The 27,534-nt window shown below is 40.0% G+C and overlaps 1 protein-coding gene and 2 long non-coding RNA genes across 5 annotated transcripts in view; 2 read left to right on the plus strand and 1 right to left on the minus strand.

Annotated features, from left to right (window-relative positions):
* ASIC2 (acid sensing ion channel subunit 2) overlaps positions 1 to 27,534 on the plus strand; it is a 1,111,991-nt gene that overhangs the window by 39,626 nt on the left and 1,044,831 nt on the right. The window lies entirely within an intron of this gene.
* LOC118154012 (uncharacterized) lies at positions 1,035 to 26,450 on the minus strand. The gene is made up of 4 exons (XR_004743939.3): positions 26,093 to 26,450; positions 12,290 to 12,375; positions 7,469 to 7,540; positions 1,035 to 2,314 (listed from the first exon to the last, which is right to left on the minus strand). It is a non-coding gene; the product is annotated as an uncharacterized LOC118154012 (long non-coding RNA).
* Positions 26,281 to 27,534, plus strand: part of LOC144582642 (uncharacterized) — a 71,209-nt gene continuing 69,955 nt past the window's right edge. The window contains exon 1 of one of the 2 annotated variants that reach the window (XR_013535762.1): positions 26,281 to 27,220. This is a non-coding gene — a long non-coding RNA (uncharacterized LOC144582642). The remainder of the gene's footprint in view (positions 27,221 to 27,534) is intronic. The other variant, XR_013535763.1, reaches the window with a different exon arrangement.

The raw sequence follows: 27,534 nt of genomic DNA on the forward strand, positions 1-27,534 counted from the left end.
CAAATGTCCTTCTTCCATTTCCACACTGGGGAAATTCCCTGTTCATCTGTCAAAACCCCAACCATTTACCATTTCCTCTGTGAGTTCTCTGAATGCTCACTGCCCTCCCTGTGCTCTGGCTGTACTCACTTATACATGTGGTTCACACAAACTGGGCTGTTCTGTAATTTGTCTGTTTATATCTCTTTCTTCCACCAGAGATAAGACCTTATTCATCTTTCCTCTATCCAAGTATACTGTGTAGCCCATAATCAATGTTCTATAAAGACTATTGGCTAAATGAATTAAAAGCCCTGATGAAATGGTGAAGGGATGAATCTAGAGAAAACAACGAAGTCTGACACAGTATCCTGTGTGTGTCCACATTTTCCATATACACAAAGCTATGATGCATATTTCCAGATGCATATTCTCTGCCAGATCATAGTATATGCATACACCACACACACACGCACACACACACGTGCCTGCCAGAACATATCATATGCATGCTCCACACACACACATACACATACTACATACTACACACTACACATACTTATTTCCATGAACACATTGACCCAATGACTGGTTCACATTGCATACACTTGGTACACACCCACCCACCCACACACATATCATACCCCCTCCTGGCCCCCCACACACTTGCAAAAGGTATTGGAGTCTCTTGACATTGACTTAGTAAATCAGGAATTCTTATTACTGACTAGAGGTCCAAGATTCCTATCAGAATCATGCCATGGGAAAATGCTGCCCTATAGGTAAAACATACAACAATCACAAGCTTGTGGGTGGCATCTTTTAAATCTCACCCCTAGGGAGAAAGACAGGTGGTCTAGGGAGAGACAGAGCAGGCAGAAGTTTTTTCAGAGACTTCATGAAAGCTGATTGGTAAGAGATGAAAGAAAATGCCATCACCAACCTCACTGCCACCCCCTGACTAGAATGTAAGATTTCTTTAACACCCTAGCAGACATAATCCAGCAGGAATCATACCACCTTACTGGCCCACACTGAAGGGTAAATCACTGACATAACACCTTTACTCAGAGCAGAGTTTTCTAATGAAAATGGAGACTCATGTGGGAAACAGTGACAACTGATACTAAGTGAATTCCCAGCCCTGTGATAGGTTCTATCCATTACCATCCTTAATAGCCACTTGAGGAGGGACACATTGTCCCCATTATTTAAATAATTTAAAAAGAGGCCTAGAGAGAGAAAGGCATAAAACAAGGATTCAAACCCAGGTCAGTGCAGTTCTAATCGTGGTCAGTCCACCTTGCCAGCTGAATCAGGAAGGAAGAAGGTGCTCAAGAAAGGGAGCCCCAGTAACTGCAGGTCAAACAGCTTTCTCTGTGACTTTGTCAAGAGTTGTCTATACTCTCAACACTGTCTTACACCAAGCAGTTTGGGTGTTAATCTCATGCTGTTTCATGTTTGGTAACATATACTTTCCCTTTCTTCGTGCCTTCCTCTGGGTCTATCTCTAGTTTGGGGCTTCAAAACCCGTAAGGAGTGAATCCCATGAGCCTCCTCCCCATTAGCTGCTGTCAAAATTGTTATATGTGTTTGGAACACATTTTCACTTATGTAATTATATATACTATTTGTGCTACATGGGTAAAAGCATAGATACCTGAATAACAGGAGTGTTGGTCAAGTTACAGCTGAAATACGGTGTTTTCAACTTGTTAAATTTTAAGTGCCACATCCTGCAAGAAACATTATCCAGAACAGGGAAACAGGATAGGACAGGGTCCAGGAACAAAGCCATAGGAGGACTATTTGGAGGAATTAAAAATTTTCAGCTTGGTTACACTTGCAAATATTTGAGCAGCTCCAAGCCACATGAGACCAGAAGTGAAGAAGAGAAGGAGTGCTAACAAATGGATTGATGAATGATTGAAAAACAATTAAAGCCATCAATTAATAGCCTTCATCTCTTCAACATCTATTGAGAATCCACTGTACTTGATACTCAGCACTAAGGTCTATGTGAAATAATTTATTTGGGTAGTAGGCAGCCTCCAGTCCCAGGAAGAATTCAAGCAGGGGTTGAGTGACTGCTTGTTATGGGCAACATTGAGGAGATTCCAACACTGAATGGATGATTGGAAAACATCAGTTCTGGTGCACTGCGATTCAGATTTCCAGAGCTCCTTAAACATGGATATATGCTCTAATTGTTGACAGGTTGATTGGCTAATGTAGCACATGACTGTGCTATCCGCTTGGATAGTCAGGGTGTGCAATGGGGTGATGAAGCACGCAGTTGTTTTCCATGTCCCAAGAGAATTAAATGAGATGAGGGCTGAAACAAAAGCAAAACGGAGTTGGCTCTAACTAATGTGTTGACCCTGAAGGTTACTGGTCAGTGAAATGATCAACGGAGGAGGGAAAGTTGTTTCTCTGTTCTAAGTGGTTCCCTGAAATCTCTAGGTACCCAATTCTGCAAGACAGTAATCACAAGGTGCTCATTAGACACGGCCCTGGGCTATATAATCAGAGCTGGATGGAATTATCAAATTGCCCTGGCACCTGCTGGACTTCATTGTCTTAACTGATTGCTCTGCCTCCTGACCTTGTGTCTGCCTCCTCTTACCCACAGCTCTTGGTGGCTCCAGGCGATTTCTCCATGAGCTCTGAGGAATAATGCTGGCTGTGTCTGTGCCTCCATTCTTTGCATCACAGGCTGAACCTGCCACTCACTTCTCAGGATAACACTTAACCCTCACTGTTTTCAACACAGAAACATTATTCTGGGAGAAAGAACGATGCTAGGCACCAGGTTTTGGGCAAATTGTACATCCCTGACTTGATTTTAGCTCCCCACAAAAATCCTTTCTGCAGATGAGGATCTAAGAAGTTAGAAATGTTGCCAAAAACAACAGCAAGCATGTGGTGGAGTTAGGTTCAATCGGGTATTTTTTTTTTCTTTTTCTTGCTTCAAATCTTACGTTCTTCCTACTTGATGGGAAAAGGGCCAGGCCATGCAGAAGTCTCTCTCTCACAGACCTTTCCAGAGCCACCTGCCTGGGTTTAGACTGTGGGGCAGAACATGCTGTCTTCCCAATTGATGAATGCCAGCTGTGCCTTCCTTTGCTATGAGCCAAGAGATGTGCTAAGGGACTGCTTAAAGTTGAACCATTTAAAGGACTTTCTCTAATCCTGTTCAGGTTTTTTCCATTCAACTAGGTGCAGGCAGGAAGGACTAGCTAGCTTGGACAACTGCACTAATTTCTTCTTGATCTAAGAGCATCTACTTCAGGGAATAGTGTATTCTGAGGAGCCTCATGAACATGCTTGGCACTGGATGAGAAATTTCACCTTGTGATAATCTTTCCTGTCCCCTCTGAAGCATAGTTTCTAGACTATAGTAAGTGCTCAATGAATAGATGATGGATGACTAAATGCAAATCTGGTGCCTCAAGCTCTTCATCTTCTAAATGATGGGGATATCTGTATCTTTCTAGCAGGAGGTGAGTACTACATCAGCAAGCTTTTTGTTTTTTCAGAGACAGGGTCTCTCTTTGTTTCCCAGGCTGGAGGGCAGTGGCCTACTCATAGCTCACTGCAGCCTTGAACTCCTGGGCTTAAGTGATTCTCTTGCCTCAACCTCCCAAGTAATTGGGACTACAGGTACACACCACTGCATCCAGCTATTATATATATATATATACACACACATATATATATACACAGACAGGTTCTCACTTTGTTGCTCAGGCTGGTCTTGAACTCTTGAGCTCAAGTGATCCTCCTGCTTGATCCCCCAAAGCATTGAAATTATAGGCATGAGTCACCGTGCCTGGCTTAATTTTCATTATCTTCTTTTTTTTTTTTTTTTTCTCAAGACAGAGTCTTGTTATATTGCCACAGGCTGGAGTACAGTAGTGCAATCATAGCTCACCACAACTATGATTTCCTGGGCTCAAGTGATCCTCCCACCTCAGCCTCCTAAGTAACTAGGATATAGGTGTGCACGACCATACCCAGCCAGTCTTTGATTTCTAGTAGAGACAAGGTCTTGCCATGATGCCCAGGCTGGTCTCAAACCCCTGAGCTCAAGCAATCTTCCTGCCTTGGCCTCCCAAAGTTCTGGGATTACAGGTGTGACTCATTTTATTCTTGGCATATACTTGATACTTAGTAAATCTCAATAATATTATTCTTTCTCCACCCTACTCCTCCAGCTTTCTTTGCCCCTCTTTTCAGGCATGGCTAGAAGCAGAGAGCTCCTCTTCTTAGAGTTGCAGACTGCTTACTCCAACCAAAGGATCATCGTCCATTGGTCACGTCGGGTTTGTGCACACAGCCCAGGTGAAGATTCCACAGTCAAGATACTGTGATCATGCTACTGTTGGTTACTCAAAACCCATCAGTGCTTACTTAGCCCCCAGTGAAGGTGTTTCATGTCTGATGCCTTCCACGGTTTCTCACTCCCCAATCTACTTGACCCTACTCTTGATTTGGGAAATAAGGACATGACTGAGAGCAACCCAAGCCTGGTGAGCACAGCTGCTCAGCCATAAGACCACATAGTAATATTAATAGGTTCCATCCTATTGTGTGTATCCTGTACTCTTAGCAATATTGAAGCTGGAGAAATCATCCCACAACATCCCACAGACACAAGCTTACAAAGTCTTATGGAGTGAGAACTTTCATCCTAAGAGGCTTCAGGGAGCATCTTGTTACCCAGCCTGTAACAAGGCCTTATCTTGTAAATGCTCGAGGACCAAGGAAGGGTTGGTTTCACTGCAGAGCCTAGGGATTAATGTATAATGCATTCCATGTTGGTGAAGCATTTGATCTGTGGCTGGTTTCGGCTAAGAATTATGTGATCAAGGACTGAGTTGCTCTTACTTAGCCACCTCCCTTGGCTGCCCTGTGATAAACATGCTTATGTGTGTGAGCTGAAATTTTGCTTTTTTTTTTTTTTGGCCTGTCTTGCAACTGAAAATCCACAGAAAAGTTTGGAGGTGGTGGAAGCTTGCAAAGGACCATCATTTTTATTTATTTATTTATTTAATAAACTTATCAGGGATGTCTTTTTGTTATTAACTTTATTATGATGAGTTCAGCATGTGTTGGCATTCTAATGCATTTAACTTGCCCTATGACCCTATGAGGTTAATATTATCACTGTTTTACAAATGAAAAAGACTGAGGCTCAGAGATTATATGTAAGTTGCTCAGTTTCATACATTTAAAATATGGAAGAGATAGCGTTCAGATTTTGGTTTCTATTCTGAATATATTATTCTTTCCACTAAGACTAGTGAATTTCTTCAAATACAACTTTGTAACACTAACGACTATTTCTGAAAATCACTTTTAGTTACTAATACCTTTTTAAAAAGGTCTTTTATATTCCAAGTTCCCATGAGCATTTTTTCCATATGGATATGCATTTTAATATAGTTATAATCATTATATAGAAATAATTTTGTATTCTATTATCTTGACTTAATGTTATATGATGTGATTTTCCCAATATCACTAAATAATCTTTAAAATTTTCATTTATAAGATGGCAAAATAATCCATTGGGTTGATTTCTCATAATTTACTAGAACATTCTTCTCTTATGAGCTACTTTGCTTTTCTCAGCTTTTGCTATTAGAAATAATGGTGCAATGAAGATGTTCATCCACAGCAATCCTCCCAAGGCAGTGTTTGTAGAAGAAACAGGGGATTGGAATCAGACTGCGTTTGAATGCAGATTCTCCCTCATAATAATGGTACCATATCAGATAAGTCACTTAGCCATTGTTCTAATTTCCTCATCAATAAAATGGGAATGATAAGTGTCAAGGCTTGACCTGCAGAATTAGCAGCAGAATAACGTGCCTAGCTCAGGATAGATAGGCAATAAATTTTAGTTCCACTCTCCTGTTTGGAAAACCCCATGAGTAGAATGTCAGAGTGCATATACTTTTGAGTTTTGACTTTCAAAAGGGTTAGAACAACTTATGCTGTCAATGAGCAATGTATAAAGGTACAGTTTTGCCACAGACTCACAATCTGTTTTGTCATTTTGGGTGTGTGTGTGTGTGTGTGTGTGTGTGTGTGTATATATATATATATTTTTTTTTTTTTTTTTTTTTTGAGATGGAGTCTCACTCTGTCACTCAGGCTGGAGTGCAGTGGCATCATCTCCACTCACTGCAGCCTCCGCCTCTGGGGTTCAAGCAATCCTCCTGCCTCAGTCTCCTGAGTAGCTGGGACTATAGCCACCTGCCACCATGCCCAGCTAAGTTTTTTTGTGTTTTTAGTAGAGACTGGGTTTCACCATGTTTGCCAGTTTGGTTTCGAACTCCTGACCTCAAGTGATCCACCCAGGTTGGCCTCCCAAAGTGCTGGGATTATAGGCGTGAGCAACCATGCCTGGCTGGTGCCCATAATTTTGAAAGGGTAACAGGATGGAAACAAAAAGAGCCCTATGCTCTTTACTGGTGAAGATGCTGGACTATATCGTCACAAAGAGTGAGTCACAAAGCTTTTGAAGGGCAGAGACTGATTAGGGCCAGCAAGGCTTATAGGTAAGCCTTGTCTGACTAATCAAATTCCCTTGAACCCAGGGACTGATGGGATATAAAGAATCTATTCTTGACAGAAAACATTATCAGACCTCAGCATGGGTGTTTGGTAGGTATTGCAAAGCCTTCCTAACTGATGATTTTTTTAAAGGAGGATGTGTTATCTGATAAGGAGGCTTAACAAGATCCTCTCCCAAATTGGATTTGACATATGCCTGGCACATGGGCAGCTGAGCCCTCCCTTCCCAGCCAGCTCTCTGCAGCTACAGCCCAGGGCATCAGGACTTTGTCCTGCCTGCTGCTGGCACAGCTGCTAAACCCAGGCTAATGATCATTCCTGAGGCAGTGGCAGCAGCAAGGCCAGGAGAGCCAGGGGCAGGGAGAGGGCCAGGAGGAGCCAGGTTTCCTGTGGCAGTCACAGAAGGCAGACTTCCCAGAGTTGTTCCTGGATAGGAATTGGGCCACTGCCCTGGGTCCCCATCCTAATCTGGGAAATGCCTTAGAAAGTATGCCAGAAAGAGAGAAAAACGTGGTTGCTGGGGCTGACTTGATGCCCACGTTTTTTTGTTCAGCCTTTAAGTCCATTCTATAAGATAAGCAAGATTGGGGACTGTCTTCTGAGGACATGTCCTTAAGGTTGTTATTGATTTTCTTTCTATTTTACTCGAGAAAAGGATTGGAGGGAAGGGGTATATTGGAGGTGATTTGTCTTGAATGTTCTATTTATCAGAACTGGATCTGAAAACCTCAAGCCAAAATAATAAATTTTAGAAATATTATCTCATACTATCTCATCTCTCTCCCTCACATGCACAGACCCCCACACACATATACACCCCTAGTCATAAACTGTATATAGTATTAGGATGGATGGATGGATAGATTGATAAGGAGAGAAAAAATTATTTTCAGAGTTATGATACCTGGACTTACGTCTAATCGATGACTGCTGTGTGATCTTGGGCAAATCATGCCTCCACATTTTGATTTCTCAGCTAAAAAAATGAGAGTAGAGTATATGAATGAGCAAGTCTTGAGGAAGGCTTAATGACCAATATACATATGAAAGATGTAGATTTATATAGCAGTGAGAGTCCGTTTAAAACTATCAGATAGTACATGTGGTGGGGATGTGTTTGGGTGTTTGTAATGTTACCACGTGTTGGAAAGGATGCTGATCAACAGAAATGCTCATTCATGCTTGATCAAAGTGTAAACTAGCAAAAGTACATTGTTTTTGTACTCATGTAAGTGAATAGTTTTATGGTGAAGATAGATGATTCTCATAGTCTAAGATCTAGAAATTGTTCCCTTACCTTTGCCTTGGAGCATACATGTCCGTAGGAGACATGCACAGGACTGTATATTTTTGGCATTGTTTGTACATATAAAAAATCATAAACAACCTAAGTGGCAATCAAAAGCAGAATGAAAAACTAGATTTTGGTATATTCGTGACATAGTATATTACAGAGCAGTGATAATGAATGAACTAGAGCTATACATATTGTCAACATGCATAATCCTCAAAAAACAGAGTCAAACAGAAAACAAAATAATAAGTTGTAGAAGTTGCCAGAAAAAATAAAAAAACTAACTACATGTTGCTCACAAGAAACCCATTTTCATAGGTTAACATACAGATTAAAAATAGACAAAATAGGTTGAAAGTAAAAAGATAAGAAAGATATTCCATGCAAATACTAACTGTAACCAAGTATAGGGGCTAAAATAACATCGGACAAAATAAATTTCAAGATTAAGAGTATTAAGGTTAAGAAAAATTGCATATTTTTTGATATATTCTATTTAATGGTTGATAAGTCAGTAAGCCATAACAATTGTAAATGGATATACACTTAACAGAGTTTCAAAATATAATGAAGAAAAAAGTAACAGAGCTAAAATAGAAATAGATATATCTGCTATTATAGTTGATTTTAACACTCTTCTTAGTGATAAAATAATTACACAAAGAATCAGCAATGGTATGAAATATATGAATGACACAATAAACTGCTTTGACCTAAGTGACACTTATAGAACACTAAACCCAATAACTGCAAAAAGCACAATCTTTTCAATTGTAAATGGAGTGTTCACCAAGATACACCCTATAACATAAATGCCTTTAGTCATAGTACACTTCAAAAGTTTGAAATCTTATAGGGTAAGTTATATGACAGTGGCATAATTACATTTGAAACCAATAAAAATTACCATTTTGAAATTAAACTATATATCTCTAAATAATATATAGGTCAAATAAGAAATCACAAGGAAAAATGACAAAATATTTCAATTGAAATGATAAAGACAATTTATCATATCACAATTTGTGAGAGCCACTTCTAGGAATACCTACAACTATATAAAATATGCATGAACAGGATATTTATTGTAGCATTATTTGAAATTTCAAAAAATTGGAATCTGCCCGAAAGTTTCAGCAAAGCAGTTTTATTGAATAAACTCTGGCAAATTCACTTAATAGAGTGAACTAATATAAAATGATTTCAAAGAGATATTTTTAAGTGAAAAAAGCAAAGTACAAAGGAGCATATGTATAAGAAAAGGGTAAGGAAACATCTACACATCTGTTATCTTTACATAATGAACACAAGAAGGGTAAACTAGAAAATAATGAAACTGGATGCCTATAAGATGTGAGTCGAAGTGGGATGGAAAAGTAAAGTACAAGAAGGAGTGACACTTTTCTAGTTATGTATTTTTAAATGTTTGACTTTTGGAGGCATGCTAATAATAAAATGTCATTATAACCCCTAAATTAAATTAAAGCCAAAAAATGCAAAAGAGAGAACCCTAAAACTGAAAGCAAACTGACAAATGAATCTAATTGTATTTCAAATTAATATCATAACTAGCTGAAAGGGAATAAAGAACAAACTATTTCAAGTACCTTATGAACACAACTTCTGACTACCTTTAGTTTTGGTCAGATTGGAATTGTGATGGGGGAGAATTGAGAGTCATTGATAAATTCCTTTGAGTAGGTTTGCCTGTCGTAGTGTTTGAATGAAGTAATTCTGAATGTATTTTATAAATACTGTAGAACTGATAAAAAGATTAAATGGTTTTGTTTGGCTTTGTTTGGTTTGATACAGGATTTCACTCTGTCACCCATGCTGGAGTACAGTGGCATGATCAAAGCTCATTGCAGCCTCCACCTCCTGGGCTCAACTGATCTTTTCACCTCAGCAACCCAAGTAGCTGGGACTGCAGGCAAGCACCACCACGCCTATCTAATTTTTTATTTTTTATTTCTAGTTGAGATTGGGTTTTGCCATGTTTTCCAGGCTGGTCTCAAACTCTTGGACTCAAGTGGTCTGCCCACCTTGGCCTTCCAAAGTGCTGGGATTACACCTGTGAGCCGCTGTGCCCAGCCAAAAGAGGAGATATGTTGATGATATTGAGGGTCAATGTTCTCACTGTGAAAGAAGGTATACAAACAATATGGGACAGGAGAAGTCACAAAATTATTCTATGGAGGATGGATTGGAACTGGGAATATCTCTAAATATGTATATGTGTATGTGTATATACATGTTTATGTGAACATGTATGTGCATGCATGTATGCATATCCAGGTTTGTGCTATGTGTCTTTATGTAAATATGCATGTACATATATATGTTCATGCATGTATTTCTTAACTCTGTTTGCTAAAGGGCCAAGAAGCAAATATACTCCAGGAATAATAAGTATAAATAGTACCCATAATTTTGTCTTTACTACTGTTTCTCAATTAAAGAAACTAGGCTAGGGCTTTTCAGATTCCAGGGCTGGAACCGGGGTAAAAGATAAACCTGGAATATTTTTCTATGCAAGAAAATAAGCAAGTGCTTTAAAAAATGGTGGGAGGATGTTACAGGGACACAGGAGCTAGCTTTAAGCAGTTCTCACTGACCAAATTTCTAAAAATTTGAACACCAAGTGATTAAGGATAGTAATGAATGACAAATCATGGAAAAATAGAAATGCATGAATTAATACCCATAATAGATTCATTAGGTAGACAGACAGATATATTCAATATATAGTTAGATAGATAGATAGATAGATGATAGATAGATAGGTTAAATAGCATACATAAATACAAACATATATGCAGACATACAGGAGAAGGGAGGCTTCTTGCTGGCATTAGAGTGTTAAGGGCTAACTAGTCAATATGGAAGGAGTGTTGGAGCTTGCTTATTTATTTGGATATTAGTTAATAATTACATTATTATAACTAATTAAAAATTGTCATTTTGTAATCATCATAGTAAAAATGGGCAAGAATTATCAATGGGTACTAAATCTAGGGAGGCGTATTTTGATGAGAGAAAGATACTTGCATAATTTTAAGTGTCTCTCATATACGAATTGTCAGTTAAATAAAGAATAAATATATTCTCAAGAAATTGGCAACATTTTGAATAAATGATCAAATTAACATCACCAATGAGGGAAAATGGACATTGTGTATCTCCAAATGTGAAATCCTAAGATAGCGTATGACCTAAACCTAATCACAAGGAAACATTACACAACTCAAAATGAATTACTTTCTATTAAATGGTAGAAGGGCTGTATTTTTCAAAAATGTTATTGCCCTAAATGATAAGGAAAGACCGTAAAAACATTCTAGATTACCTAAGGCTAAAGAAACTTGACAACTAGACAGGTTTCTGCACTACAGGAGAAAAGAATATTATAAAAGGCATTATTTGGTTAAATGACAAAATGAGAATATGGATGATGCACTAAAATATAACATAAATGTAAATGTATGAATTTAGTAATTGCAGTGCTTATGTAAGAAAGTACTCCTACTCTTGGAATACATGCTGAATTATTTAGTGATAAAGGTCTACAATATACATAACTTACCTTCCAATGTTTCAGAAAACACACCCACACGTATATATAGTAAGAACAAGCAAGAGAGAACTTGGAAATGTCAAGAAATGTTAACAAAGATGAATCTGTACAAAGAATATTTTAGTGTTTATTATTTTATTTTCATAACTGTCATTATTTTTTGTAATTATTAACTAATATACAAATAAATAAGCAAGGGATGAAGCTAATTCAGTGCTTAGAGGAAACCAATGTTAAGTTTGAGTGCTTATATTAGGAAGAAAGGTATAAATTAATGATCTAAGTTTCTACCAATAAAAAACAAAAACAAAAATAAGGGAATTAAATGTAAAGTAGGTAGATGAAAGGAAATAATAAAGATAACAGCAGAAATTTTAAAAAGTTAAAAATAGAGAAACAAGAAATCCAGAAATTGCTCTTAAAAAGATTAATACATTTGATAAACTTCTAGCTAGGCCAAAACACAAAAAGAGGAAAAACACAAGTTATTGTAATATAATAACATGAATTAAGGAAAGAATATTATTATAAATCCTACAGATGTTAAAATGATAAAAAGAAAATATCACAAGAAACATCATGCAAGAAAATGCTACAGTTCAGAAGAAATGAGCAAAGGCCTTGAGAAAGTCGACTTACCAACTGCTTAGAAAACCAAAACCAACACAAGATGATATAGAAATTAATTACTATACCTATGAAAAAAATAGAATTTTTAAATGGAAACATTTCAACAAACTCGTGGTCCCAGTGGCTTCACAGGTGAATTCTAGCAAACATTTAAGGAAGAAGTAGTACCATCTTTCACAACGTCTTCAAGAAAATAGGGGAGGAAAAAATATGTTTTAACATCTTACCATTTTATGAGTTGATCCTTGATATTAAACCATGACAGAGACATTACAGGAGAAGAAATATTCTTCATTAACATAGATGCAAGGATCTGTAACAAAAAATTTTTCAGAAATATATAAAAAGAATACTCTATCACGATCAATTGAAGTTTATCTCAGGAACACAAGTTTGGTTCAACATTTAAAAACTTATCAATGTAATATTTGCAATTAATATATTAAAGCAAAAAATGTATATGATCATCCTAATAAATGGAAAAAAGGCTTTTTTTTTTTTTTTTTGAGACGGAGTTTCACTCTTGTTACTCAGGCTGGAGTGCAATGGCGCGATCTCAGCTCACCGCAACCTCCGCCTTCTGGGTTCAAGCAATTCTCCTGTCTCAGCCTCCTGAGTAGCTGGGATTACAGGCACGCGCCACCATGCCCACCTAATTTTTTGTATTTTTAGTAGAGACGGGGTTTCACCATGTTGACCATGATGGTCTCGATATCTTGACCTCGTGATCCACCTGCCTCGGGCTCCCAAAGTGCTGGGATTACAGGCTTGAGCCACCGCGCCCGGCCGGAAAAAAGGCATTTAACAATATCTAGCACTCATTGATGACAGTAATTCTCAGCAAATTAGAATAGTCATCCTCTAGCAAACTAGAATCCTTAATCTGATAGACAGCAGTACAAGAGTCTATTGTTAATACTTGATGGGGAAGTCCTGAATGCTTTTCCCCTAACATTAGAAAAAGAAGGTCAGAATGTTGAATCTTCTCTTCAATATTGTATGAAGGCTCTAGCCTGTTCAATAATGCAAGGGAAACTAAAAGCATAAAGACTCAAAAGGAAGAATTTATTTCTGTAAACAGAAGTTCTATTTAATTAATTCAAATTCACAGATAGTATACAATTTTATAAGAAAAGCCTGAGGAATGAACGAAGAACTATTTACATAAACTTAACAGTATCTCAGACTATAAGATGCATAAAGAAAATCAGTTGTATTTCTACATCTTGGCAGAAAACAACAGAAACTAAAATTAAAAATGTATTCACAATTTTATAAAAATATAAAATATTTGATTTTAAATTTAACAAAAGATATGTAAATCCTTTATATTGAAAACTACAAAATATTGTTGAGAAAAGTTAAAGAAGACCTAAATAAATGCAGAGATATGCTATATTTGTGGGTTGGAAAATTCAACATTGTTAGGATGTCAAATCTTCCCACAGTCATCCATAGTTCAACATGATTCAAATCATAACTCCATAAGGCTTTTTAAAAATAGAAATAGATAAAATAATTCTAAAATTTATATGGAAATGCACATGACCTAGAATAGCCTAAACAATCTTGAAAAAGAAAGCTGAAGAACTTAAACTACTTGACTTCAAGACTTAACATAAAGCTACAGTAATTAAGACAGTTTGATATTGGCATAAAGACAGACACATCAATCACTGCAGCAGGCCAGAGAGTACATAAATAGTTACACATGTTTATGGTGAATTAATTTTTGACAAAAGCAGCAAAGTAACTCAAAGGAAAAGGAAAAGTATTTTCAACAAATTGTCCTTAAACAGGATATGTGTGCAAAAACAAAAACAAAAACAAATGTCTGACCTCACACCATACCACATTTAATTAAAGATGAATCCTAGTTCTAAATATAGAAGCTAAAATTATAAGGCTTCTTGAGGAAAGCAGGGAAATATGTTTACAGGATAGGCAAGACAAAACTCTGAAAACTCTGAAATAAAAAACAAATGATAAATTAGACTTCATAAAAGTTAGAACAAACCAGACGTGGTGGCTCGTGCCTGTAATTCTAGCACTTTGGGAGGCTAAGGCAGGCGGATTGCTTCAGCACAGGAATTTGAGACCAGCCTGGGCAACATAATGAGACCCCATCTCTGTAAATGTAAAAGTACATTAAAAATTGGCCAGGCATAGTGGCACATGCCTGTGGTCCCATCTACTTGGGAGGCTGAGGTGGGAGCATGGCTCAAGCCTGGGGGATTGAGGCTTCGATGAGTCATGATAGTGCCACAGCATTTCACCCTGGGTGACTGAGTGAGACTCTGTCCCCCACCACTCACCCAAAAAAAATCAAAACAAAAACTCTTTTTTTTTTGAGATGGAGTTTCGCTCGTGAACAATGAAATATCAGTTACCCCAGGCTGGCATGCAGTGGCATGATCTCGGCTCACTGCAACCTCTGCCTCCTGGGTTCAGGCAGTTCTGCCTCAGCCTCCTGAGTAGCTGGGATTACAGGCACGTGCCACCATGCCCAGTGAATTTTTTGTATATTTAGTAGAGACAGGGTTTCACCATGTTGACCAGGATGGTCTCGATCTCTTGACCTCGTGATCCACCCGCCTTGGCTTCCCAAAGGGCTGGGATTACAGGCGTGAGCAACAAAACTCTTATCAACAAAATATATCATTATTATATAAAATAGACACACTTAAGAAATTATTTTCAAAGCATATTTCTGACAAGGCTGCTATTCAGAATGTATAAAGAACTCTTTCAACTCAACAATAAAATGACAATTTAATAAAAGTAAGCAAAAGTCTTGAACAATGAAATATCAGTTCACAACAATGGTTGGGGAGTATGTAGAGCAAATGAAATGCCTGTCCATTGCTGGAGAAAACGTAAAAGAGCACAACCACCTTGGAAACCAGTTTGGTAATTTCTTATAAAGTTAAAATATATGTACCCTTGACCCAGCAGTTCCACTCCTTAATCTAAGAGAAATGCAAACAAATACTGCATGCAAATGTTTATAGCAATTTTATTCATAATTGTTAAGAACTGGAAGCAGCCCAAATATTCATGAATGGGAAAATGAATAAACAAATTGGGCTATATTCCTACAATGGGATACTACTTAGCACGGCTTACTACCTAAGCATGGAACAATGTGGGTGAATCTCAGAGACAGTGCTGAACACCCTCCCCTAAAAGGAACACAGAAGGCTATATACCATATGATTCTATTTGTATGAGGTTATAGAATAGGAACATGTAATCTGAGGTGAGAAGGCCAAACTGATGGTTTTCTGGGGTGTGAGATGGCAGGAGGGTAAAAGGAGTTTGAGCAAAGGAGGCAATTTTCTGTAGATATAAATGTTCTGTATCTTGATATGGATAGGGATACATGATGCATCCACTCTCTATTTTGATATTTTATATTTTGTTTGTTGAGATGGAGTCTGGCTCTGTAGCCCAGGCTGGAGTGCAGTGGCACAATCCTGGCTCACTGCAATCTCTGCCTTCTGGGATCAAGCGATTCTCCTTCCTCAGGCTCCCCAGTAGCTGGGATTACAGTCACCTGTCACCACACCTGATTAATTTTTGTATATTTAGTAGAGACAGGGTTTTACCATGTTAGACAGACTAGTCTCAAACTCCTGACCTCAGTGATCCACCCACCTCGGCCTCCCAAATTGTTGGGATTACAGGTGTGAGCCACCACACACAGCTATCTGCCTTTTAAAAGCATACAGTTATTATTGATGCCTTTAGATGTTTATAAAATATATGTGAAAGTAGAACGGTAAGCTGTAATTATTGATTGATGGGAGGTAGGGTATTCTGCTGGCATAGGTAGAGCAAGAATGGCTGAATGCTGACAAGTGTTGAAGCCAGGTGATACATAGGAGTTCATTATACTATTCTGTTTACTTGCATATGTTTGCTTTTTTCATAATAAAATGCATTCCTTAGAAAAAGCAAGCGGTAAGATATATACGATGTGGTATCATTTATATCAAGTTTGAAAACACGTACACAGAACTATATTGTTTATAGGCATATGCTGTGTAATAAATGTTAACCAAAATAATCGTGGAAATCATAAACACCAAATTTGAGATTGGTGGTTACTACTGGGTGGTGCAAAAGGAAAGATTCAAAGGCCTTTAAAATCTTTTAAATAAAATGTTTTATTAAATCATTAAATTTTCCTCTGTACATTGGGAGGCTGACATATTTCATTAAAAGGGTGGGAACCCTCAAGGACCCTGGGTACTCACCTGATGTTGAGAGATGAATGATCAGGGTGTTTGTTACCTTCAGGTGAGCACTTGATGTAGTGGTAAGCAGAAAATGGACTGTGTAAACTGGAAAGCATAACCAAATGCAGATTTTTGGGGGGATAAAAAAGGGGCTTCCAGATCTCTAGAGTTCTGAGCACTGTTTTGACAACACTACATTGCTAGTGGATGGGCCCCTTGAAGAAGGGACTGAGCCTTGTGTGTATGTGTCTCTGGTACTTAAAACAATACCCAGTACATTTGGGATGCTCAACAGCTATTTATAGAGTCAATGAATGGACCTCCATAACCCGGCTTATAAATGGTTGTGGGGGACGTCTAGGAAATACTAGGACTGTTTTAATAAGTAGTAACAAGAGCTGATGGGAATCGTATTTCAGGCATTTTATAGGAACTTTGTCAGAATTAACTCATTTTATCCTAATAGCAACTCTATGAAGTAGGTTCTATTACTATCAACCCCCTTGCACAGCTGATAAAACTGAGGGACAAAGAAGTTACATTATTTATTTACCCTCATATAATGAGTGCTAGAAGGCAAGGGATTTGTCCCTATAGCCCTTATATTTGACTACAAAACTCCGTGGCTTCCTGGATACAAGCCCAGGAAGTGGGGGCAGCCCTGGCTCCCCAGGTGATATTGAGATACCGGGGAACAGAAAAAAGCCCAGCAGAATTCACTTAAAGGGAAGATATTTCAAATTGAAGGGAGAAGCAGTAAGAGGAGACAACCAGGGGACAGAGGGTCTTGGTTTCTGGAAGCCCTTAGCCCTCTCAGGGCCGGATAGCCCTTCAGATGAGATCCATGTCCTCTGTAAGTCCTGTGTTCCCTTCTGCATTCAGGTGTCTCTTCAAAGCTCTCAGCTATCCTGGAGGGCTGGACGCTCCTCTGGGCTGAGGTTGACAAAGTCTGCAGATAAGTACTCTGGATAAATAGAGCCTGCCCTGCTCCAGTTGCCAGGCGGAATGAATACAATGTGTTTTAATAATAAATGAGTGATTAATAGCAAGTGCTTTGGAGAATTATGATGTGACGAGCCTTACCGTGCCATGGAGCTGGGTATAAATGATGCTGGAATGCATAATCGGAACGTTAGCATCTGTTACAAACTGTATTATAAACCAGGCTCCATCATGCTGCTTATCCACACCTCCCTGACACATTATTATAACACTTCTCTTGAGAATCGATTGGGGGGGAAATATAAGGCCTATTAATCACCAATTGATAAAAACAAAAAACAAAAACAAACAAACAAAAAAAAACAAGGAGACAAAGAATGTTAAGGTAATGTCACACAAGCCTTCTCCCTCTCCTGATACTGTTTTCAATCCTGCCCTTTGGTGGTCTGCAGGGACAATGTGTTTGCGGTTCCTGGGGTGAGAGAATGTGGCCTGGTCAGAGGAGATTGCCTTGCAAAGCAGGTAGAAAGTGTCTGAGAACTTGGATCTATTAGCAAATATCTTGGGAACTCCCTTTGCTTTCCCAATAAAATCTAGTCCCCTGCCTAGGCATGTCCCTGTGATTTGGCCCTTGCATGACCTGCCAGTAACACATACCATGTATTTTACCTTCCAGGCTGCATTCCAAGGCACAGTGAACTATTTGCAGCCCCCAGAATGCTATGAACTTTTCCTTCTTCCTCTGCTTCCCCACTCCCTCCTCCCTCCCTCCCTTCATTCCTTCCTCTTCTTTTCTTTTCTTATCTTTTCTCCCTCCCTCCCTCCCTCCCTCCCTCTCTCCCTCCCTCCTTTATTTTCTCTCTTTTTTTTTTTTTTCCCAAGACAGAGTCTTGCTCTGTCACCAGACTGGAGTGCAGTGGCCCTATCTCGGCTCACCAAAACCTCTGCCTCCCGGGTTCAAGCAATTCTCCTGCCTCAGCCTCCCAAGTAGCTGTGACTACAGGTGCACGCCACCACATCCAGCTAATTTTTGTATTTTTAGTAGAGACGGGGTTTCACCATGTTGGCCAGGATGGGCTCGATCTCTTAACCTCATGATCTGCCCGCATTGGCCTCCCAAAGTGCTGGCATTACAGGTGTGAGCCACTGCACCCGGCCTATTTTCTCTCTTTCTTAATGTAGCTGCTGTTCTTTCTAGAGCATCTCCCTCTTTCCTCTACCAGGCTAATCTCTTGCTCATCCTCCCGAGTCCTCTGAATCCCAATTGAATGTCACCTCCTCCACAAACGTGTCTGCTCTTCCTCACCTTGTTCTTGCCATCAGAGCATGTATCATACAGTGTGACAGGTCATCACACAGTATGGAAATCGCTTATTTGTCATCTCCTCTGTCGACTGAGAGCCCTTAGAGTTTGTCTTACCCACCTGTGCATTCCCAGAAATCACCTCTGATTGGGTGTAGGGTAGAGGTTTCATAAAAGAAAAAATGAGTGTTCAGATGAGGGAAGCCAAACTTCCACCATTTAGTGTGGTTCATACACAATCTTACCCTAGTAATGCAGATTCATTCTATCTACACATAGTTACACAGAGCCTCCTATGGTTTCTTTGAGATGTTGCAAATAGAGCAGTAATCAAAGCAGCCTGAGTCCCTGCTTTTGTGGAGCTGGCATTTTGTTAGGGGATTTTTCTGGGAAGAAGCTTCACCACCCTGTGAGTAACTTGTCTTCCAGACCCCTTCCCTCACTCAGCACATTCCCCCTCATCCTTCAGATTCAACTCAAGTGCCATAATCTTTAGAAAACCTTCCATCCCTGTTCTGAGCAGAGCTATAGTATTTCCCTGATTCTAAGATGTGCACTTTCCCACATTTTACTGTTGTTGTTTTTCAATTGGGAATTTAAAATTTTGATGCCTGAAGTGTGGTGCATTCACGTGATGTGATCAAGTTTCCTTTTTGTTGTTAAGTCAGTAGATGCCTTACCATCAAGATGTCTCTCGATTAGGGAAATAAGGAAGTACCTAGGGGCTGTGCTTCCATGCGCTTTGTCTGCACAGTGATAAGGCTGCTCACCTCATTGTGTCTGGTCACATATCTTTCTCCCTCGCTGGACTGTGAATTCCTCAAGGGCAACCATGTCTAATTCAACTGTGATTTTTCTTCAGCTCCAAACCTGTACCTGACATGCAGTAAACAGTCACTTCTTCTAGGGACAAAAGCAATGCATGACAAAATGGAATAAAGCTCTCCTGCTCTTCACATGTTCAGATCTGGTAATTTCTACTTCCTGTGTATCCTTTGAAGTTTACCTCCAGAACCACCCCCATAGTGGGCAGCTGAGCACAGGTCCCCTACATATTGGTGGAGTGGTCTGCCATGTTAATTCTGGGGTCTCGGATTCCTGAACTGTAAACTGGAACTGAAAATGCCCACCTCATGCAGTTTGGAGGAGGGTAAAGTGAGTATTAATTGCTTAGAGCTACCATGACAAAGTATAGTTGGCCCTCTGTATCCATGGATTCCATATCTGTGGGTTCAACCAACTATGATCAAAAATATATTTTAAAAAACACAGTAAAAACTAATGATTCAACAATAAAAAGTAAAAATTTAAAAATATAGCCTAACAACGATTTATATGGCAGTTAAATTGTATTCAATATCATCAGTAATCCAGAGATGATTTAAAGTATATGGAGGTTGTTCACAGGTCATATGCAAATACTATACCATTTTACAGAAGGACTTGCCTGAAATCAATCCCCCGCAGATACCGAGGGATGACTGTACCACAAACTAGGTGGCCTAAAAACAACAGAAATATATTTTCTGACAGTTCTGAGGCTAGACATCCAAAATCAAGGTATTGTCAGATGCATGCTCCCTCCAGAGCCTTCTAGGGGATGAGTCTTCTTTGTCTTCTCCAGCTTCCAGTGGCCCCTGGTGTTTCTTGGCTTGTGGCAGCACAACTCCATGTTGTGGCCTTGTCTTCTGACCATCTTTTCTCTCTCATAAGAACATCAGCCCATCCCACTCCAGTTAGACCTCACTTTAGCTTAACTACAGTGACCCATCTGCAATGACCCTATTTCCAAATACAATAATTCCAAGGTCCTGGCGTTTGCAATTTCAACCTATCTGTTTTGGGGAACTCAATTCAAACCACAACATGTAGAGAATGTGCTAGTAAATAATCAATCTTCTCTCCTACCCCCTCCACTTCTATTTATACCAACCCAAACTACTCTTTCTGCATCCCACTTCTTGTCTGTACCTCTCTGATGTGTATTGTTAGGTATTTTTTAAAGAAAGTATGCCCTCCTTTTCTAACCAGTTGGAAACTTTGTGAAGGGAAAGAGGTAAAAGCATCCTTATAGCATCTAAAAGACTGCTTGGCATATCCTGAAGTCTCAGTATGTGCTAATGGATTGGGTAGTAACAAAGGAGCAGAAAATATTGATCACATTTTCTTCCATGCTGTCCTTCTCTCTGAAGTCCTTCCTCTGGGTGCTTAGAGAGTATTGTCATTCTTATTCCAACTAACCTCATCTTGTAAGCACTTCTAAGAAAAAACATGAGTTTAGAGAGTTTGCATAAGGCCTGTAGTCATTTATTTCCACCTTGAGGACCACTACCCTGTTGAAGGTCACTATGATCTCTCACGTGGGTGGCTGCAATAGTCCTATCTCCTTTTAAATTCATTTTCTGCACTGCGATCAGCTGGCTTTTTCTGTAACACTAAAATCATGGCATCATTTCTGTGGCTTTGCCATTGCTGTCTGAGTAAAATCCAGGCACCTGTAATGTCATATAATTTTCTGCATGGTCTGACCCCTCCCACTTTATGGCTTACCCCTTCTGACCTCTAACTCAAGACCCAACAGCCATATAAGCTTTTTGTAGTTACTTTAATGGATCCTAAACCCTCACCTCTAACCTTTAACTCATGCTCTACCTTATGTCCTTTCTCCTCCAGTCTCCTTTCCTAGGCTAACTCCTCTATATCCTTCAAGTCACAGCTTAGAAATCACCTCCTCTGGGAGGCCTTCCAGATATACCAAGATTGATTGAAATACCCTTCTGTGTGTTTGTTAGGGCTGGAGGCTGTACTGTGCCTGGTACTATGCCTGAGGCACAATCCTTACTGGATAAATATTTGTTGAAGGTTGAATGGATGTTGTTGAGAGAGGTTGAGACATGAAGTCAGGGCTAGTGTTAAAATTCTGCATTTTTTATTTATTACATTTTGATCTTAGGAAAGTCATCTACTTTTTCTGAGCTATAAAATCTAGTGTTAAAATTCTGTATTTTTTATTTATTATATTTTGATCTTAAGAAAGTCATCGACTTTTTCTGAGCTTCAATTTGCTCATTTATAAAATGAGTATAGTAATACAAATTGGTTTCAGGGTTGATTGAAATAATATAGGCAAGGAACCTAGTAAGGCCCCATGTAGTAGGTGTTTGTAAAATATCAGTTTCCTTTCCTACCACCCTTCACTTTCTGTCTTATGAACTCTCCCCATCTCTAACTGCCTCCCTCCACCTTATCTGTGCTTTTTTTTTTTCTAACTTTATATATCATTTGCCTTCTTCTCCCCAACTCTTCCCTTGGCTGATTGCCACCAATCTCGTTTTTTCATGATTAAAAAAAGCATCATGGAAATTAATTAATATTTGGAGATGAAAGATGCAGCATTGCCAGTCCTGGCTCTCCACTAAGTGCAAACCACTTATAATAAAACCCACCAGCTTGGCTATTAAGGAGAAAAAGAATTTATTTATCAATAAGAGGGAATACAATCCTTTCATATTGCAGCCACCAGCCTGCCTTTGATGGCACTGCCAGCTTTATAGCTCAGGTGCCTGCAAAAAGGCCAAGAGTAGGCTTGTTCTGAAGAGACTGACAGCACGAGCCCCCCTAGTCCAAGCCACGCTGACCCACTGTGCCCACCTGAGGCTCCAGAGCTCTGTTCACCTGGCTGTGTCTTAACCCCCAGCCTCTGATGGTCTCCCAGGGTTTGATTGCTACTGATATAAAAGCCCTAAAATAGGATCCAGAGAACAATGGGACTGTAAGAACTCAAGTGATCATCCTGTTTAATGTTTCCATTTTAAATACAGAGAAACTGAAGACCCAGGGGTGGGACATGAGTTATGAGTTGCTTCAGGCCACATCACATAGGCCACACCTGCCACCCTGAATAATCAGATGTGCTTTCCTCCAGACAATTTTTTCATTGTTCCTAATGCATATTGTTGCTAAATTTCTTGGTATTATATTGAGCTATGGACCTTTGCACATTCCAGCATGAGCATCTCAAAAGGAGGGACTTTATGGGTTTTCATTCCCCGTATTTGTGAAGCCTAGAACAGTTCTTTGCATGCAGTAGGGGTTTAATATTTATAAAATAAATTTACTAATGCATGAGGTCATTGACACCATAACTTCTTTGAATGTGTTCTTAAAGTGGATTCAGTGGAGAAATTCCTGTGAGATGGGCTTGGACTTATCTCATGGACTTTGGAGATAATTTACAAGGTTGAGCTAGAGAACCTTTTCTGGAGCAATTGCTTCATGATCTTCAAAGTGACTGTGCTGTGGAACCCCAACTGAACACCCTGGGTTTGAATTGCAGCATCCTCACTAACTGTGTAACTGTGTGCCTTGGTTTCCCATGTATCATCCTCATCTGTCTAACATGGATGTTGTTAAGAACCACATTGGATCACAATCCAGTGAGGAGTCAGCGTCGTGCAGCAGTTAGATGTATCTGCTTGGGATGCAGCCTGCCTGGCTGTGGGGTCTGAGTTTGAGCACCCTGAGTTGATGCTCTGATTCAATTAGAAAATGCCATATGATGCCTAGAGTCACAGGTTGTAGTGGACACATAGTAGTTTTCTGTTATTACACAAGGCTAAATGACCTAACCAAGGTCTCAGATTAGTAAGGGGCTGTGGAAGGACTGATTGTAAATCCTTTTTATCCTTATTCTGTGGTTTTTGTCCTACTGTGATTTGCTATTTGACTAGAGTACCCCTAGTTTCCCATGTTTGCATCTCAGTCCCACCCACCTCCACACAATTACCAGAATGTTTCTTTCTTTATTACTTGTTTGTCTAAGGCCCTTTGTAGTTCCTTCTTCTTCGTCTTGTCAATATCTGCTTTCAGGCATGGCTCTGCTATCAGGTGCTTCCCCTGTAGCATTTTCTCTGTATTAAAAGGCAATCTTGCCAGAGAAAGGGGACCACTGCCTTCCACAGGGTAAGTGCTCCAGGGGTTCACCATTAGGAGTACCTCAGACCAACCAATGTTAAGTGGTTCCTCTCATATGCCCCCAAATGACCGGGGGCCCTAGGGTTTATCCTGTATGGGACAGACTGGATGTCTTTGCCTATCTGGGAAGATGTCACTAAGTGATGAGTGCTCTTAGTTTGCAAAAGGCCCAGGGTCCACGTGAGTGGACCTTAGCTTACTAGAATAGCTAAGGACCCATGGTGGGGGCCTGGTGACATCCAGGTAGAGATAATTGCAAGTTAAGTGCATCCATAATCCTGATTATCTGACATCCCTTCTCCATAGAACATTAATTCATGCATTCATCCAGCCAACAAATATTCAAAGTGTATCAGGTCCTGTGCCTGAACTGGAGCTGCAGCATGAAACAAGTCAGTCCCCATTGCTGTCTTTTGGAGTTTATAGTCTGGTCAGGTGGGAGCCAGGAAGGAGCTTGCACAGCCAGGGCAAGTCACATAGGACTTAGTGGAGCTTGGGGTGGGTCACTTGTCTGAGACTGGAGGACAGAAATATGAATCCCTGGAAAAGCTCCCAAAGACAAAGTCAAGTTGGCAATTCCCAGATCAGTTCAGGGAAACAAGAGACTGCTTAGGCCATAGGCATCTAAGCATGGGGCCCAAACAGAGTGGCTTAGGTGCAGGGTGAGGGAAAGATGTGAGCTAGAAAAGAAGGTAAAGGAGTTAGGGATGGGTCAAAAGGCATTATCTCCTCATGTGTGTGTGGACTCAGGCTGGAGAATGTTCCCAGCAGCATTTTGTAAGAGAAAAACTTTGGGAAAATCAAGCTTCTATTACGTATTAAGAAGAATCAATAAATAAATTGTGGCATTCTGAAATAATAAACGTTTCAGCAGAGCAAAGTAATAAACCAGAGCTACATATGTCAACACAGATAAATCACACAAACCTAACGTTGAAGGGGGAAAAAAAGAACAAGCTTCAGTCAGATATGCATATTTTATGATACCATCGATATAAAGTTTGAAAACATGCAAAAGAATTCTTATTGTTGTTCATGGATAAATAAATATGTAATAAAAGTATAAAGTCATTTGTGGGAACAATAAAGCCCAAATTCTAGATCATGATGATTTCTAGAGGATGGGGAGAGTATTGTCATAGAGAGAACCATGAAGGGCTTCAGCTGTATTTCCTAATCTGGGTGGTAGGTGGATGGCTGCCAGTTGTATTATTATTTATATGTTTCAAATATTGCATAATAAAAATTTATTTTAAAAGCTAAAGTGAGGCAAATTATATGAACAGGGAAAGGGAGGGTCTAATTTCTACCCTCCCTTTACTGCCTCTAGAAGTCAGGCATCACACTTGAGTCTCTTTCCAAAGCCTTACTCAGAGATGAAAAACAAGGTGGCTCCCATAGGGTGCCTACCGGGCCAGACCAGCTCCCTCTCCCTCACTCACCCCTCCCCTAGTGCAATGCAATGACAATGGACATGAGGGACAAGGGTGGGACTTAAGCACTTCTAATGACTCAGAAGCTGCTCTGAACTCTACGAACTTTCTATCTACACAGAAAAGTGGCCTTGTAGTTAAAGGAGCTGAAGGCCATCACTACCCCAGCAATCTTGTCCTCTCACTGGTTTAACCAGTACATCTGGCCAATGCCACTCTGGCTTCCAGTTGTCCACTGCTGACTCTTCCTCATAGCCTTTTGCCCAAAACCTCCACTGTGTTGCCTCTTGATCCTGACACTGGCCCCAGAGCCAAAAGATTTAACACTTCTGCTCACTGCACATGATCTCATTTGGAGGGTGTGCTGGTGCAGTCCTGGTGTCTAGGATCCATTACCACCCCTAGAATTTTCTGCCCACAGTTCCTTCCTGGCATTCCCTTTTCTTCCCCTCCATTTCCATAGCCACAGTATGTCACTGAGCTGCTTCTGACTTCCTGACCCCATGGAAGTAGGGAAGAGAAAACCTTAATGTCTTCCCTTTTCATCCATATAAGACAAGAACTACTGTAGTCTCTACAGATAAGGACATTGAGGCCAAAATATCTTGCTCAAGGTCACATAGCTAATAAAATGATAAAATGCAGTACTGGACTTCCAATATGTATGTTAATCTGATTCCAAAGCCCATACATACTCTTTAAACTGTATTAACTGCCTCTTGGAAGTTGACAAGCTCCAACTCATTTTCACTTTGATTCGGTAGTCCCATGGACTGGTTCTGGTGAATGTTCTTAAACCTGTACTGTTAATGCTCTTTCTCTCACTCAAGGGCTTTTCACTTGAGAAAGAGAAGTGGTGGTGGAATCTCACTTTATTCCACCACTATCAGAACATCAGACCATCAGAACATCAGGTCTGCAGCTGAATTACCGAATGACCTTGGACAAGTTACTTCATTTATAAATAGAATAGGTACTGTGCTTCTCAACTGGATCTTTCCTAGGGGAATTTGGGAATGTGTGAGCCCATGTTTGGCTGTCCCTGGGATTTATTTTTAGTAAAGAAAGACAAGGATGCCTCAGTCTCCATGCCATACTAGGGAGCTCCACACAAGGAGAAATCACACACCCCATTACCTTGGCGTTCCACTTAAAATGTCGGTAGAGCTCTCATTGAATAGCACTGGTGGACTTGGTAAAGGCCCTTCCAGCTATGACTGCTCTGTCAGGTCTAGTGCTATGAAGCTTCTGTCAGATTGTGATGAGATCTGTATGCCAGTGATGTGATGAGGCTCTGGTTCAGAGGCCTGAGGTGTGAGGTTAGTGAGTTCAGAACATTGTCCTGCAGGAACCAGACAGCTGGGAATGAGCTGGTTGAGAAGCTGCTTGGTATTAAGGGCTGAATAAATTAACACAGCAGCCACAACTGCTGCACTCTCTGAAACCATGGCATAGAGAGTGATCTGGACCGTCGCCCTGGGGGATGTCAGAAAAAGGCAGGTGGAGGTCACTGGGACTCTGATAAAGGGGAGAGCAGATTTGAAGAGGTGTAAGATCATAGTGGGTCTGAGGGGATGAAATTAGTCACTGGAGAGATAAATTTGCTGTGATCTTCTTGGCAGCAAATGGGGGCTTGGGGGGCAGGGGGCCAGGGGACCTGGGGCCAAGCAGGGAGGTGAGGGAAGCATTTTTAAGGTATAGAATCAATCCTGCATCTGTCCTTTTAAAATTCAGTTTCTTTTTCTAATAAATCAAGTGGAGTTGGAGCGCATGGGCTTGCCAGTCTGAAAAGAGCCTTTGGCTCATCAATTTCCATAGCAAAGGCAGGCAGAATACGAGAACCCAGATAATTTCTGAGACCAGAGGGGCCCAGGGCATATTTTAACATCTGTACCCACCTGGCTATTGCCTTGGTATTTAAAAAGCCCTTGGAATTGAGCAAGGAGTTGCCAACAAGGCATTGCATTTTTGATCACCATTTGGCATGTGCATACATGTCATAGTGTACCCTCTATGATGGCAAAACTGCTGCCTACCCTGCTTAACTCTGTGTTTCAGCACCTAGGACAGCACCTACCAGAGCATTGGTTCTTCATAAATATTGGTTGAATCAATGAATTAATGCATGCTGTGAGTATGGACTATACAAAGAAAGAGAAGGATATCTCCTTTTGCTCCTGCATTCAAAAATTTCTTCCTGCTGTAGGAGATAAGGAATGAAGTAGAAGAAGGAGCGCAGGTTTTGGGGTCCAACTGTCTTGTACTGTAAGCATAACTCAATCACTTTACCATTACTGTGACCTGAGCCAGTTACTTAAATTTTCTGAGCCTCATCTTAAAAGTGGTGGTGGTAATAATCCATTTTTCAAGGGGTTGTGCAAAAAGATTTAGTGAGCTAATGTATGAAGCACCTAGCAGAGGATCTAGCACATAGCAACTGTTTAGTAAGTGAAAGCTGTTGGGGACATTGTCACTATGTTGCCCAGGGGCAGGGACAGGTGATTGAGTGGACTGGGGACTCCCCTGCATTTTTGCAGAAGCTGGCCTTTGATAATATTCTTATCAGTCCAAGGCAAAAG

This window comes from Callithrix jacchus, chromosome 5, assembly GCF_049354715.1.
Source record: "Callithrix jacchus isolate 240 chromosome 5, calJac240_pri, whole genome shotgun sequence".
NCBI lineage: Eukaryota > Metazoa > Chordata > Mammalia > Primates > Cebidae > Callithrix > Callithrix jacchus.